At 48.4% G+C, this 16,361-nt stretch overlaps 1 long non-coding RNA gene across 2 annotated transcripts; it reads right to left on the minus strand.

Moving 5' to 3' along the window:
* Positions 1 to 381: 381 nt before the first annotated feature.
* Gm26644 (predicted gene, 26644) lies at positions 382 to 10,109 on the minus strand. Of its 2 annotated transcripts, none has more exons than NR_167899.1 (2): positions 9,877 to 10,109; positions 382 to 2,272 (listed from the first exon to the last, which is right to left on the minus strand). It is a non-coding gene; the product is annotated as a predicted gene, 26644 (long non-coding RNA). The 2 variants fall into 2 exon arrangements; NR_167740.2 differs by lacking the exon at positions 382 to 2,272 and adding an exon at positions 7,620 to 7,925.
* Positions 10,110 to 16,361: the final 6,252 nt, after the last annotated feature.

Consider the following 16,361-nt stretch of genomic DNA (forward strand, 5'->3'; position numbering starts at 1 on the left):
TTGCCTGAGGAGAGTGGACTAAGGAGGCAGAAAGGCCATTTGTGTCAGAGAAAGAGGAAGCCACCTTTTCCTTGTGTAGAAAGGATGTCCTGTCTGACTTAGTGACACAGCTGTAATCCAGGCCAGCCTGAGCCACACAGTGTGATCCTGGATAGATAGATAGATAGATAGATAGATAGATAGATAGATAGATAGATAGATAGAGCAAGCCAGGTGGTGGTGGCACACACCATTTAATCCCAGCACTTAGGAGGCAGAGGCAGGTGGATTTCAGAGATAGAGGCCAGTCTGGTCCACAATAGTGAGTTTTTAGTACACAGAGAAACCTGGTCTCGAAAAACCAAAAATAAGTAAGTAAATAAGTAAACAATCACAAATAGGTAAATAAATAAATAATCTTTAATGTATTAAAGTTGTGAATCACGTAAATTATATATCTGGCCTTGGGAGCCCAATCCGTGGGACAATGGCAAGCTAGTGTCTTAAAAAGAGACAAAAGCAAAAGAGCAGAGATGAGAAAGACCTCAAACCATGGGTGTGTGGTGTTTGAGGACTTTGGGTGAGTGGAGACAAAAGGGATTTCCAGGTGTCAGGACACATTGTGTCCTTTGGACATGGGAAAGAGGGTGGCCTGAACTTGATTCACAGTTTCCATGCAGAATCTTTACAAAACCCTTAGTACATTACAAAAATGAGGAACATTTCTGGTTTTCATACAGACCTCCATCTCACTGGCTGCCCAGTCTGCTGTGACTAGAATCTGATGTCATATACTCTCCTTAATAAACTGGACAGTCTCCTCCGCATTTCTAGGCTTTATTTTGCTCTATTCCTACAGTGGACACGCCTCTGCTGAAGCCACGCCTCTGCTGAGGCCACGCCTCTGACAATGGCAAGGTAGGTTTCACCGTTTGTTTGCACTGTCCTAGGCCCGACTGCTCTGGCTCTTGAGCTATTGGTGTAGACTCTTGAATTTTCCACCAGAGCATGAGTCCACTGGGGTTACTATAACAAAAGGCCTAAGACCAGGAAGCTTACTCACAAATAAACATTTATTCCTCACAGTTTCAGAGAAGTCCGAGATCAAGGTTCGGGGTGGGGGTGGGGGTCTGGCTGGGCCCTACTTCCTTTGTCATAATCAGCTCACATGGGAGGGAAGGCAAACAGGTCTTGGAGCTTGTTTTATAAGAGTGCTAGTCCAGCTGGGAATGAGGGCAGTTCTGTCTTCATGACCAAACCACCCACAGAAGGCCCAACATCTCTGTACTGCCATCTTTAGGGCCAAAGGTTCCTTCCAGCGTGTGGATTTTAAGGAGACACAAACATTAAGACCATAACAATCGCCGTCCTTGAAGCACATCTCCTTTGCAGACCCGGCCAGACTGGACCTATTTCTCCTTCCTTTCCCTTCCTCCCTTTTTCTTTCTTCTTTTTCTTCCCCCTCCTCTTCCTCTTTTCTTTCTTCCTCCTCCTCTGCCTTTACCTTTCTCTTCCTCCTCCTTCTTCCTCGACTCCTTGTAAGATCAATTGTTAGAATCGACTGAAACAGAAGAGTCCCACACAGGAGTTGCAGTCCCTCCAGTGTCCGGGAAGCATGGAGGAGAAGCTAACACTTCCTCAGAAGGACTACTCTAGGGAGCAGTGCAGTCTTTGGCTGCTAAATCACCCGGAGCCCCAAGGCTCTATGGAGTTCATCCCCAGAGGAAAATGCTTTCGGGTACTTTCAGGATGATCGCTTTAGTTGGAAACTAAAATGTTATTCTGCTGGACATGAGCTGGGAACCCTTGCTAAGGAGTGGGGCACTAGGACGGAGGGAGTCCTACATCGTGTCGTCTCCTGTATCCATGTCCCCATGTTCCCCCTTCTACACACATGCATGCGCGCGCGCGCACACACACACACACACACACACACACACACACACACACACACACACACGGGCACCAAGCCTCGGAGGTCTCAAAATCTGACTTAGCATTACCTAGATGCCCCTCTCTCTCTCTCTCCAGTTTGAAGACCAGTTTCTCAAAGTCACATCTTCTTCCTGTGACTCAAAGGGGGGGTGGGGGGGAGATAATGAGGCAAGGCGCCCTGGGTAAGAGAAGAGGCATGTCGCACCACCTGGAGAGGCATGTCGTAGGGATGTCACTATTCAATGTGCTGTTCTTCCCAACACCTTCATGTGGAGGTCTCTTCCTAAATAGTCCTTAAGTAGCTTGCTCCATGCCAAGCCTCTTTCTTCCTATTATCTTTAAAGGAGATGCATGTTCCCTGCAAAAAATAGAAAAACAAACAAATCAACCCAATGAACCTCAGAAATAAATCCCACCATGGCCACCTGGTCATTGTTGCCATTTGAAAGATTATACCTCCAGATAGCTCTTTGTGCATGTATTTGTTTGCTTGTTTTGAGATGAAGTCTCTCTCGTGGCCCAGCTATCCAGCTGAGACTGGTCTTGAAGTTGTGATCATCCTGCCTCCGCCTCCCAAGCACACTGAGACTAAAGAGAAGAGCCGCCATCACCACACCTGGCTTCTCTCTTCCTTTACATGAATATGAGCACAAATATGAGACGTAAAGGGAGCCAAGCTCCGTGTTCTGTTCCCTTCAACCATTTAATCAATAGCACATAGGACATCGCTCTTACTCCACAAGTACAGAGCGCTGTGAGCACTTTACTAGTTCTATTCTGGATCACCATGTCACCTACTTAGCCAAATACGTTTAGGTTACTTCCAGCTTTACACTGTTAAATACCCCAAGATGAGTGTGTGTATGTGTCTGTGTGTGTACAGTTATTTTTGCATCCATACAATTATCTCCTTGAGATAAATTCTTAGAAATGAAATTATGATATTTAAAGAAGATATGCATTTTTATATTTGGACCCAAATCATCACGCTGCCTTGAAAAGTGTCTTAGGGCGCTATATTCCTGTCTATGCATCCAAGGAGGGCATTGCTGTCTTCTACACATCTCTTAAATTAAAGAGAAAGAGGCAGCAACAGAAGCTGACTTTTCAGGCTTAAAGTTTCTAGGTGTTTAGGTGACTCTGAGGATCTCAGTGAGCCTTGCACACAAGTGTGACATACTTATGTCTGTGTTCTCTACATCAACACAAGAGCGAGCTGAAATCCTGCATAAATGTTCTCAGTGGAGGACACACCCCCTCCAGATATTCCCCAATGACTTCAGTGGAGGGAGGCACTCTGCTTCAGCAGCAACATCTCCATCCTTGTTGTGTGTCGGCTCCCATCTTGCCACTATTTTGGAGTCTCATGGCCAGGGAGGAGGAGGAGATCACCTCTGGCCACCCAGCCTTTAAATAAATATGAACACAAGTGTGAGACGTAAAGGGAGCCATCTGTCATCACAGCTGAGGAGACTCCATTGTGGCTGAAACAGTGTGTAGGTCATCCCAGAGCTGCCCACAAGTCCGTCAGAGGGCCCCTGAGGGGAGCAGCTCATCTGTGGCCTGAGCTCTTCCTGAGGCCAACCTCAGAGATTCCTCCGCCTCCCCTCCATTTCATGAGCCCACAGTTCCGCACACGTGTCCTACCTCTCGACTTATGTTCACAGATGATCCCAGGCATGCCCCTTCCACACCCAGTTTCACATCTAATTTTCATGGCCTTATACTCACTCCTTTGAACATCATTCATTCATAGAGTGTGATGCCTGCACATACCTACCTACTTAAACACACCCACCCACTCCCTCCTTTTCCCATGCAGTCTCACATGGATGCAGTCATTCACCCTGAGGAAGTGTAGTCACGAATCCCTCTGAGTCACTGCCTTTGTGTCTTGACAGTCATGCCTCCATAACTTCAACTCCAGCATCTATAATCCTTTCTCACAGCCTCTCAGAGTCCAAGACTTCACCTCATCCTCTGTCTGACTCCTGAGCACATTCAATTAACCAAAGAGTCTCACGACATGATGTCATAGCACGTCCAAGCTACCCTCTCACTGTGAGTGCAGGATAGTTGACACCTTGAGAGGAAAAATGTCACTTGATCAAAATCACACAACTGAACAAAAGTCAAGGGGAGTTGTACATTTGAAGTCCAATTGCTTTCTTCTATGGTAAGGCCTTTTCCTTGATAGTCCCTATGCCAATGCCCTACATTGTTTTGTAGAAAGACTTAAATAAATCAGGCAGCTCATGGGATGGGAGGAAGGGGGATGGGAGGCACTCAGGCAACTGACACAGGTATACTTTTGGAACACACACACAAAAAAGCCAAGGTTAGAATACCATAGCATGAGGCTGGATAGATGGTTCAGTGGTTAGAGGTGCTTTCTGCTCTTGTAGAGAACCAGAGTTCAGTTTCCAGCACCCACAACAATTCCAGGGATTCAATATCCTCTCCTGGCCTTCCTGGCTATCTATATACACATGGGACACACACACACACACACACGCACCCACACACCCATGCATGCACACTGAGATCTTAAAAAACAAAAGAAACATCCAATAACTTGGGTGGCACCAGGGCCCAAGGGAAATGTATCAGAAACACTGGAATAAAGTAATAACCCTGCCGTTTACTGGACACTTACTGTGCCCTTGGCACACTGCCTGGAACCTTCTATCATCTCATTTAAGTTTTGTTTACAGTATGGTTTTGGAGTCGGGGTCTCACTGTGTCACCCTGGCTGTTCTGGAACTCACTCTGCAGACCAGGCTGGCCTCAGACTCACAGAGATCCTCCTGCCTCGGCCACCTGAGTGATGAGAGTGGGCGTGTGCCCTAAGCCCAGCACGTTTACGATATTTAAAGTATGCTTAGCTCCGTGTCTTAGAAGGGAGAAGTAAGGCTGAATGAGATCTGACTCTCACCCAAGTTGTCCAGCTGGTGAGTTCTGAGTGTAAGGCTATGTCCTGCTCTTAACACTAAGCCCAGTTCTTTCACAGTAATAGAGGTTGCTAATACATCCTTACCTTATCCCAGACATCATACATGGCATGGTTTCCATAGCTTCTTACAGGCTAAGAGACAGAATTGTCTGGCAAATGGTCTCTTTTCTTATTACGGAGAGGGAATTTTTAATTTCAAGATCAAACTTAGCTACATTTCATAACTAGGTAAGTCCTTCAGAGGAAGTAAATGTTTAGTGGGCCATGCCCTTTTCCTTGACAAGTTCATTTCCAATCACCCTTCCATGCTTGCTTCTCTGCAGCTCCTTGCATGTCTTGCCCCACATCACAGGCAGGGTGGCCCCTGCTGTGGCCACATACATGGCTCCTCTCTTCCACGCACTGAAGGAAGTCACACTCGGGCACAAGCCTTACACACTAATAAGGCCACTGTGGTTTAGTCAATTAGCAAGAACATTAGGGAGTAGAGCCAAAATACCTGGGCTCCGGCTCTACCCCTTACTAACTGTAAGGCCACGGGCAAATTACTTTCTCTGCCTCAGTTCCTGCACTTGCTATAGTGGCACAGTAATTCCTCCCTCTCAGGGTCGCTGTGAGTTTAAAGGACTGGAATACACATTATAGAAACTCTGGTGTCTCTTAGCCACTTAATATGTGCTGCTCACGTTCTCACGGAGATACAATGCCTACCCATGCAGTCAGTAACACAGACTTGTAGACAGGTCACACTGTCGGTGTGTGGACATTTGCCAGTGTGAGTCTGTCATGGCTGTTGAAAACGAGGCTCTTAAGAAACCTTGAACGGATCTCCTAACAGCTCCCTTTTTTGTGGGTTTTCAAATGTATATATAATATCCATGTGTGTGCATATGTGTAGGTACATGGGGGGGGGAACGTGTTTGCACATGTGTGGAGCCCAGAGATGGACCCTGGGTGTCTTAATTTTGAGCAAGGTCTTGTGCTGAACCTGGGACTCATTGATTGGCTAGAATGTCAGGGCATACAAGCCAGCATCATGGATCCCACAATCTCTACCTCCTTAGCCCTGCGTTTACAGGGCTGCTGCTGAGCCCAGCTTTTCATGTGGGTGATCAGGGATCTAAACTCGTGCCTTCATGTTTGTATACCATAGCACTTGGACCACTGAGCCATTTGCCCAGCTCCTAACAAAGTTTTCCTCTGAAAGGGCTCATGTAGGCCAGGCTATCCTTGAGCTCCCATCATGTAGCCAAAGATGAGGTTGACATTGAACTCTGTCTGGTCCTCCTACTTCTCCCTACTGAGTTCTGGGAGTATATGCCCAGTTTACTGAGGACCAAGTCAACAATGCTTTTTAAGCATTCTACCAGCTGAATCACGTCTCCAGCCCCCAACTTTTTTTAAGGGGGGGGGCGGAAGACAAAGATTTCTTAGAAGCTCCAAAGTCACAATATTGTTACACTCACACATACTAAAATTAACAATAATTCCTTAATTATTGTTAATAATCAAATATCCTGTCTATATTCAAATTTTACTTATTTCCCCATTACATATATATTCATATATACACCATATGTGGACATTGGATTGCTGGAGTAAGAAACCAAATGAAGTCCATCCAGTGATGTCTCCCCTTATTTCTTCTAAATAAAGAGTGAATCTCTTTTCTCTTTGAAAAATATGAGGCCTTTGACCAGAAGGATGTACATTAAAAAAGAAAGAAAGGAAGGAAGGAAGGAAGGAAGAAAGGAAGAAAGGAAGGAAGGAAGAAAGAAAGAAAGAAGAAAAGAAAAGAAAAAGAAAGGTGTTTTCTTCACAACTTTTTCTCAATGCACAAATAATACATGTTCTGTGTTGTGGGAAAAAAAAGGACTGAAGACATGAATTTGATCCCCAGAGTTAGGTGGCTCACAACTGCCTGTAAATTCAGTTTTAGGAGATTCTGACCTCCACTGACGCACACATGCATGCATGCATGCAAGCACACACACACACACACACACACACACACACACACACACACACATGTACATACACTTAAACATAAATACATAAAATTTAAAGAAGAAAGTAGATAATGTGGATAAAGTGAAAACCGTCTTACACTCCTCAACTGGAGCTTTTTAACCATTTTGTCTCCATGTTCTCATCTTCAAAATGGGAATGTCTCCTTTCTCAGGGTGCTGAGAGAGTTAAACTAAACAGAGCTTGGAAGCTCTTAGGTCGATGCCTGTCAGTCACCCAGGTTGTTTTCAGTCATTGCTCTCATGGGGCAAATTTGGAGGCATAGCGGGTTGGAGCGTGTTCAGAACCATGGACAGAGGCAGCGCACTCCCATCGGCCTCCAAGCTTTGGAAGCAACCAGCAAAACTGGCCTAGGCGGGGCCAGTGCAGCTTGTGAAGAGGAAGGAAACCTGGGATTTTCGGAATCCGCGTAGCCTCGCTCTTCCTCCGTCTGGCGGAGACAATTACTCGGATACGCTCGAGCTGGTCTCCCCGAGACCCAGGGTCATTTCAGACCTGGGCCCGGGTCCTTGGGCAACAAGGCTGGCCAAGCAGAGGCCGGGTGACTCAGTCTCCCCGATTGCAGACCAACTCGCAGGAAGACCACAAGTGCCTCCCTCCTAAGGGCCTCTGCACCTCTCAGAGCTCCCCCCTCACCCTGCCCCACCGATGCGCTGCCCTCCGGAGTTGGGGTGGTGGCTAGGGGGTGGGGAGAGCGGCCTCCGGAAGCAGGCTCAGAGCACAATTAGCAGGAAGCAGAGTCGCCCGCGAAGGCTGATTTAATTAGGTGACACGGTGCCAGGCAGGGATAGGGGGGAGGAGGGGAGAGCAGGGTCAAAACATTTTGTAAAAATCTGTTTCACAAACGCTTCTGCTCCCCTCGGGCCAGAGAGAGATTAGGCGTCTTTGGTGTCGATCAAGGCTGGCTGGCAATAGCTGGCCGCAGGGCAAGGCCAGTGCCTCCTTCATATCCGCGTCTCTATTGTCTAGTCCCCAGGACCATCGCTCCTCTGGGATGCTGGTTGGGACAAGGTGGGGAGGCAGTGATAACCTAGAAAAGAAATCTCATAAGGCAGAACACACATGTACACACACACACACACACACACACACACACACACACACACACACACGAGTTTTAATAATTTGGGAAGATCCACTTCTCAAGCTACCATTGGCTGATCAGACACTCGAATGCCTAGTCTCTATTATTTATACTCTGTGCCTCTGTTTCCTCACTCCTAAAACAGTAAAGATCCTTTAAGAGTCCCTGCCGGGTGATGGTGGGGCGCACGCCTTTAATCCCAGCACTTGGGAGGCAGAGGCAGGCGGATTTCTGAGTTCGAGGCCAGCCTGGTCTACAAAGTGAGTTCCAGGACAGCCAGGGCTTTACAGAGAAACCCTGTCTCGAAAAACAAAAACAAACAAACAAACAAACAAAAAGAGTTCCTGTGCAGGGGCTGGCGAGATGGCTCAGCAGAGCACTGACTGTTCTTCCGAAGGTCCTGAGTTCAAATCCCAGCAACCACATGGTAGCCCACAACCACCCGTAATGAGATCTGACGCCCTCTTCTGGTGCGTCTGAAGTCAGCTACAGTATACTTGTGTATAATAATAAATAAATCTTTGGGTCTGAGCGAGCAGAGGTGACCAGAGTGGGCAGAGGTCCTAAAAATTCAATTCCCAACAACCACATGAAGGCTCACATCCATCTGTACAGCTACAGTGTACTCACATACATAAAATAAATAAATAAATAAATCTTTTTTTAAAGAAAAGTTCCTGTGCAGAATGAAGGGTGTGTAATGGCAGGTGCTAGACTTACTGTAAGCATTAGATACCAGATGAGTTGAGACCTTTGGTGCCAAATCCTAAGACAAACACTGCATGTGGATGTAGAAACTTCATGTCTAAGATACTTGCAGTAGCTCACCTGGTCACGGGTAGATGTGGGAATTGCTCTCAGAACTGTTTGGTGTTGAAGCCTGTGCCATTTTGACACCTCTATTCTGAGCTGCTTGGTTTCCCAGGAGACCTTATCTCAGGTGATCTCATCGGAGCCACCAACTCTCAGCCATGTCTGGTTCAACCACACTTCCAAGACACGCGCATGCGTGTAGTACTGAGCCAAACAAAGTCTACAGTGCACACACATCTGTCACGGGAATACCCTCCCATGGAGAGAGGCTCTGGAGCATCATTTTGCTCAGAAGTTACGCAATCCACATGTCGGTGTCAAAAAGCTACACACAGCATCACACGTGTACAGATACACAAAACGTTAACACTCCAAAGTAGTAGTAAGATTTGAGCCATCGCATAGGCACGAAGACTGACGGTTTGGTTCTGCAAAGCAGCACTTACGTAGAAACACACAGAGAAACATCATTCAGCATACACAATGATGTCATACCCCACCTCATGGACCGACACAGACATATGCATCAAAACACATAACACTCTCCCACTTGAGAGATGTGATCAGATATAGATGGCACAGAAAAAAAAAAATCCAAGCCAGCGTACATATGTCCTAGACATACCCACGCAGACCAGTGGACAGAGGCAACACTTAATCTCATGGGCACACACTCACATGTACACAGACAGCCTCAGACCTTCTGGGAAGCTGGCTTCTACCCAAGAGCTTTCTGCCTCCCAAAGTCTTCAGGGCATGTGAGTCATTGACCCCACGCCCACCCACCCCCACCCCCTTTTCCAGCTGAGTCCAGGGCAGCAGCAGGAACACAGTCCTCCAGCAGACATGTGCAGGTGACCCTGGACTGCCCATCATAAGGATACCCTCTGAATCATCACTGCCAGCCCAAGCTGGAGTCAGCCAGTGGGACTTGGTAGCTTCCTCCCATCTCCCCCAAATCACTCACGTTACCCCTCAGCCTCGGGCACTAGCACTCCAGAAAGAGGCAAAGAGACTGACCAGCATGCTTCTTCATTAGTGTACCAGGTCTCCTTAAGCCTCTGCCCCACCTGTTGTCACCTACCTGTGCAGGTGGTCTGTCTCAGCAGCTCAAAGCTCCAGCCTTGGCCGGTCCCCGAAAGGCAAGAAGGTGGAGCCTGCTCCATCCTCTGCACAACCCTTCCCCCCCCCCCAATTTCCAGCTCCCTCTGCAGCTGCCCCCTCCAGCTCCAGGCCTCCTGGGCAGACACCCCCCCCCCCCCCAGCTGCCTGCTTGCCCAACACAGTGTCTCTTCTCTGAAAACCAGACTAGGGACTGGGGGGTGGGGGGAGGATCCCAAGAGAGGAAGTGGCATCTGACGCCCCAGCACCAAACCTGGGGGGCTGCAGGGGGGGAAGGGAGGAGCAGGGAGGCTTCTCATTGTGTGAGGGAAATTTTATTTTTAACAGATGCTAAGGCAGATGGCGCAGAATTAACAGAAAATGGGAGAGGAAAGAGAGGAAGAGCATTACTGACTCCGGAGAGAGTGGACATTAAAAAAATAAAGAATAAGGGAATGAAAACAAGTTTAAGTGCTCTCTCCGGGGGGGAGGGGGGTGGGGAGGGGAGCTGAGAGGCAGAGAGGGACGGAGCAGCGTGGCGATAACCAGAGGCGTGAAATTACAAAAGTAAAATTTGTGGGACTCGGGAGGGGCCGAGAAGGCCCCAGTTTCATTGCAAAACTCACTCAGAAATTACTGATGTGATGTTTGAGCTTTTATCATTAATAATAATTCGAGAGGGGTGGGGGAGACAAAAGGACTCATGGGCTAGGGGGTTCAGAGGCACCAAAAGAAAAGAGGTTTGAGCTGTCAGGGGGAGGAAGTCATCTTTGAGACAGGATAGGGAAAGGAAATGAGAGAAAACTCAGGGACCCAGAGCACAAGTGGAGACACTGGGAATAAAAGAATAAATCGGAATCAAGAAAAGAGCAAGCACAGGGGACAGGGAGAAGGGAGGCAGCACAAAGGGGATAAAGCAGAAGGGGCCAGGGGAACAGAAGGAAGCTGTTCAGAGGGACAGAGACAAAGAACCGGCTGGCGCGAGCAGGATGAGGGGGCAGAAAACCAGGTCAGAACCAGAGAAGAGCAGGGCGTGTGGGCACACTTGTGGGGCAAGGAGCCCCAGAGGTGACAGAGTGGCCAAAGTCAGGGACCAAAGGAAACATGGAGCAGAGAAAAAGACAAGCAAGGGGCAGGGGCCAAACAGAGACATGGACAAAGAAAAGGAGACAGGAAATGAGAGAGACAGCCAGGGGGAATCAGAAAGAGACTCCACAAGAAAGGACAAAAACTAAGGCTTTGCAACACAAAGAGAGTTGAAGAGGCAGACAGCTCAAGCCACTCAGTCAAGATGAGAAAAAGAGGTGAGACTAGAAAAAGGAAAGGAGAACTGAGCTTGGAGGCAGAGATACCGAGAGGCTGTGGGGGAGACAACAGGGAAGGGAGGAATGGATGGGAGACAAAGAGGAACGGCCGTTTATCTCTCCTTCCAAATTAATTGAGGCTACATCAGCCTGAGCCACTAAAACGGAGCGATTATGAATGGGTTAGTCACAGGTGGAGTTAAAGGCCTTCAGAGGGATATTAGCCAAAATTGAGTGGCTTTTAATTTCTTTCTAACGAGAGACTGTAGCTGGGGAACCAGGCACCGCCTCCGCTCAGCTCTCCTGCTAAACACGGCGTGGGGGCAGCCCAGGCCACTCGCCACCTGACCTGTGTGGCATAGGCAGCCAAGTGGAAATGGCCGTGTCTAGAACATGCCTGCAACATGCCTGTGACATGCCTGCCACACGCCTGCAACAACAGCAAGAGCCAAAAGTGGGGAAGGGACCAAGACATCCTCGGACATAGCCAGGCCAGGGATTACATAAGGGCAGAAATGGGCTGAACAGGAGAAAGGGTGGAGGTGAAGGCTGCCACAGAAAGGCCCTCCTATGGCTACAGGGTTTCCCCCACCAGCCCTGATACCATTTTTCAAAAAGGCACCATGGTTTTCTGCACTTGAAAATACTATTACTAACTTCCCTGCCTAATAAAGACACTGTGAACTCTGGGGACAGGGTGGTGACTACTGGTGTGGTAGGTGCTGAAATGTGTGACTTTTTCAACTACCTCATTACCAGGCACTTTCTGCCTGAACTTTCTGTTCTACATCTATAAAGTGAAGGAGTTAAGGTCTCACGTTGTCTTCAACACTAAAGGGCTCTAAAGAGCCTTCCTTATCTGGAGGATTCCACTGATGTGCATGGGACACGTAGAATAAGACAAGTGACCCGGGGGACACCTGTGGCCACTTGAATAAGGTATATGAACTGGACAGAGGGTCAGTGGTCCAGAATAAGTGCAGTGACATGTCAGGCAGCAGGTAAGTAGGTGACAAATGCCCAGCTGGCGGGCCTGGAGAGGGAAGGCTAATGGAGGCCAGAGAAGAGGCATGGTCAATGGGATTCTGTGGAGCCTGAGGTAACTCCTGAAAGTTGGATAAAATAAAAGGTGGTGGCCATTTCAATTATGGATACCAAGAACAAAGGAAGAAAGGTGCACCAGGGCTGGGACAGGCTCTCCATGGACATACGATAGGCAAAGGAGAGAGAAGACAGAGGGTGGAACATGGCTGTGGCCACACAGGGTGGTGAGGTTTGAAGGAGAGTGTGGAACCCAATGTTTCATAAACACTGGGCACCACAGGAAGGCATTTGGGGTCTCTAATATATTTGGGTAAAGATAGAATACGGGGGCAAGGGAACAATATGGGGACAAGAGACAGGTGTGGTGAGCCCACGTGAAGAGGCCAGGGACAAGGTGAAAGAGGAAAGGACTTGGTAACTAATATGTGGGCGGAGAGAAGCACCCACAAGAAGACTTTACTTAGGGTGTCAAGGTCAAGATGGAGGTCTGGAAGAAGAAGCATGCTCACAACTCCTACACACTGCGAGTCAAGTTAGATGGGGGCTGAGATGAACATCGGGGTATTGGCTTCCATCCAAGAGCAGAAAGATGCTGAGGGAACAGGAGCAGTTGAATCAAAGTGCATCCATCTAAGGGTCTGGGTGGTCCAACTTCCTCTCTCACCCACCAATGTATTTCCAGACCCAGGCCAATGTATTCTTCATCCCTGAACTTGAGTGTGTTCATGTATGACATGTGTGAGCATTGGCTGGCCTCAAGTAGAGCTTTCCTCTAGGTCTATGATTCTATACTCAGAGACAAAGCCAGGAACAGAGACCTGAATGAGAGCAGAGACAGGGACCTCACGAGAAATGGTGATAATTCTCCCTGTCCTCCTATCCCCAGAGCCAACAGCTGCGACCCCTCCCCCTGGCAACTCTATTAACAGTCAATTAGGGGGCCTGATGGGCCTGAGCCTGGAGAATCTCTCCTGCCATATACACAGTCAGGCCCCCAGTCAGAAGTTGGTCTGATGAGCCCTTGGGGAGAAGGCTTCACTCAAATTTATAACTAACTCTAGGGGCAGCCCAACAGCCCCTGCTCTCCTCCCCTCTCTCCTTCCTCCCAGGGCAGAGCCCATAGGGCTGGGCTGGATGCAGGAGTCTGGAGGAGGATGCCAGAGGATGAGGGGAAGATGGGACCGGGTGGACAGTGCCTGTGCTACAGGCACAGAGATGAAAGGAAGAGGGCCGCGGAGCAGAGGAAGTGGGAGGGGAGACACAAGGAAGAGCCGTGAGAGAGCGTGAGAGAGAAAAATGACAGGCCCTGAATATTGGGCGCTCTCACTTTAAATCAAGATAAAAGAGTGAACTGGAAAATGAGAGTCCAGAGAAGCCCCGGACGGCTCGGGGCGCTAATGGAAACACATGGCTGCTGGCTGCGGGCTTGTCAGCTTCCCCCGGCGCTGCCATTCCCGTCTGATAATCCGGCCTGCCATAAAATTAGACTAGCAAATACCTCCTGACAAAGATGCATGCTTCTCTCTATTGTGCCATCATAAAAAAAACTCCGCTGGTGACTCGGGGAGCCGCAAACTTCAATTTAAATTTACAGTGCTGCGGAAGGAAAGTGATATGCACTCAAAAATTTTAATAACCTATTAAGTTACGACTTCAATTTCATTTTATGAATATTTTCCTTGGGGAGCACGGCTATCACAGAGAAAGATAGAAATTTAAAAAAGATAAATAGTGCCATTAATCTCCAACATTTCTCTTCCATTATCCTTGAAAATTAGGAGTTATTTTTGTTCAGATCTTCATGTAATTAGCTCCCTCCACTTGATTCACTAGCCAGAAAATGACCATGTTCAGAAAATTAAAAATTTGTCATTAAGTGGAATTTAACATAATATCATTTATCTTTATCTATTCCCCAGCTGACAGCAGGAAGCCTTGGCTGCCTTACCGGCTGGTGTGTCAGAGTGGGGAGGGACTGCTGGGGAGAGACACTGGGAGAGACAGAGATAGAGACTGAGGGAGCTAGAGGAGGCCAGCAGGGAGGTGGCCAGACAGCAGTGAGGAAAAGGAAGGAGGAGGCCAGGAGAGCTGAGGAGTCAGCTCCAGCGATCTGGGACAGCAGAAGAGGCGGAGACTGATGTTGGCAGGCCAGGGCCTGACAGTGGGGCTGATGGGAGGAGCTGGAAGGGTGGTGGCTACATTGAGAAGGAAGGGTAGTGGATATATTGAGGAGGAAGGGTAGTGGATACATCAGTAGCAGTGGATACTTCAGTAGCAGGTACCCAAGTAGGAAGGTGGCTGGTTAGTGGAGCTGGGGTAAAGAAGTGACTTGAAAAGACAGGATCAATCCAGCGGAAGGAACCTTCCAAAATATGAGGCTGGAATGGGACAGGAGAACTCAGGATCATGGATCCCCACATCCAGAGGGAACCCATGTTATCATCCTGACCCTGACCTGTTTGGCTTCAGGGAGACAAGAGATGGGCTAACAGTCAGAGAGGAGGCAAGCAAGCAAAGGCAAAACAGGACAGCTAGCAGGTGTGTCTAAGAAAGTTGGAGGAAAGTGGGACGGACAAACAGACAAGGTAGACAGGCAGGCAGGTGAGCTCCATTAGTGACGCAGACTCAGGATGACTCCATGCTCAAGGTGCTACCACTTGCAAGGCCTGTGGCCATGCCCTTGAACTTCTCTCAGAGCTGCATGGCTGCATCTGGCCTCCATCCTAAAAAAAGACTCCATCTTGTTCTCCCTTCCTGGAGTCAAAAATTATCCACTAAACTATTCAGTCTTCATCCTGGCCAGAGAGAGAGAGAGGGGGGGGGGGGAGAGAGAGAGAGAGAGAGAGAGAGAGAGAGAGAGAGAGAGAGAGAGAGAGAGAGAGAGCGCACTATGGCTGGGCCTAAGAGACTGAGAATTGGATAAAGGGATTAAACAGCGACACATTAGTGAGAGATTTAGAGTGTAATAAACCCATTTCATAATAATATGTGCGTTGGGGCCAGCGATTCATCATCGCAAGAGCCTGTCCACCGTGGGAACCTTGACCTGCAGGGGAGGAACCTGGACAGGGAGTAGAAGTTTTTCTATAGGGTCTCAGGGAATGGACCAGGAGGTGCACACTGTACTCGAGGGACCAAAGGGGGACATCAGGATGCTGAGCATGCTGTCAGTGCAAGTTGCTCCAGGGACCAATCAGAAAGGACTTCTCACAGAGGCTGGGCTACAGAAGAGGCCTGAGACCAACACACACACACACACACACACACACACACACACACACACACCATAACCAAGCCCACATCCTCTGCAGGAAGTGAGGGGTGGGTTCTGAGCCTCAAAGTCTGTACCCCACAGACAGGACCCAACTAGCTAAAGTCTCTCAAATAAGCTTGCTGTTCCTTCCTGCTAAGATGTTCCTCCACCCCATTCTCCAGCTGTCCTGCCAATGAGGCCCTGCCTCTGCAGACCCCTCCTGGAGCCCCCTGTCTTATTTGTGTTCCTCCAGAGCCCTGTGGCTCTTTCTGGAAGTGCCTGGCTTCAGACACGGATTCTAAACTGAACTTGAGTTTTGACACTGCAGAGTGGGTCTTGGCAAGTCACTTTACCACCCCCACCCCACCTCCCGAACATCAGGTTCTCATCTGTCAAATCTAGGCAATTAAGACTGCCTCATAGGATTAGTGTTAGGGTCGTCTTAGATGGCAGTTTTGATATTATTACATAAAGCAGAAAATGATATTGTTACCATACTTTTGCATGTGGCTCCTCCAGTCTCAAGCTACACTAAGGTGTTGTGACGCTGGTCAGGGAGAGTTATAGCTCCCCAGCTGCACTGAACTTATCCAGGGGGTCCTCAGGGGCCCTTACTCATTTTATGGTTATTTAAACTGCCCTCTCAGTGGGGTAGAGGAAAACACCTCTTGTTGTTTCTTTGACAGAGGAGAACAGCATTCGTAGCTAAAACAAGGGTTCCCCTGGAAAAGGTATGGCAAAATAGGAGCAGAGCTGTTGGGTTTCAGTCCTCGACCTAGAAATGTTGCAAAGTGAAGAAACCTGTATCTGGTGAGAGCAAACAGTGACCGTTTCCTATGAGAAGGAGAGTCATGGGAGGTTTGGGCT

Source organism: Mus musculus, chromosome 19, assembly GCF_000001635.26.
Source record: "Mus musculus strain C57BL/6J chromosome 19, GRCm38.p6 C57BL/6J".
NCBI classification, from domain to species: Eukaryota; Metazoa; Chordata; class Mammalia; order Rodentia; family Muridae; genus Mus; species Mus musculus.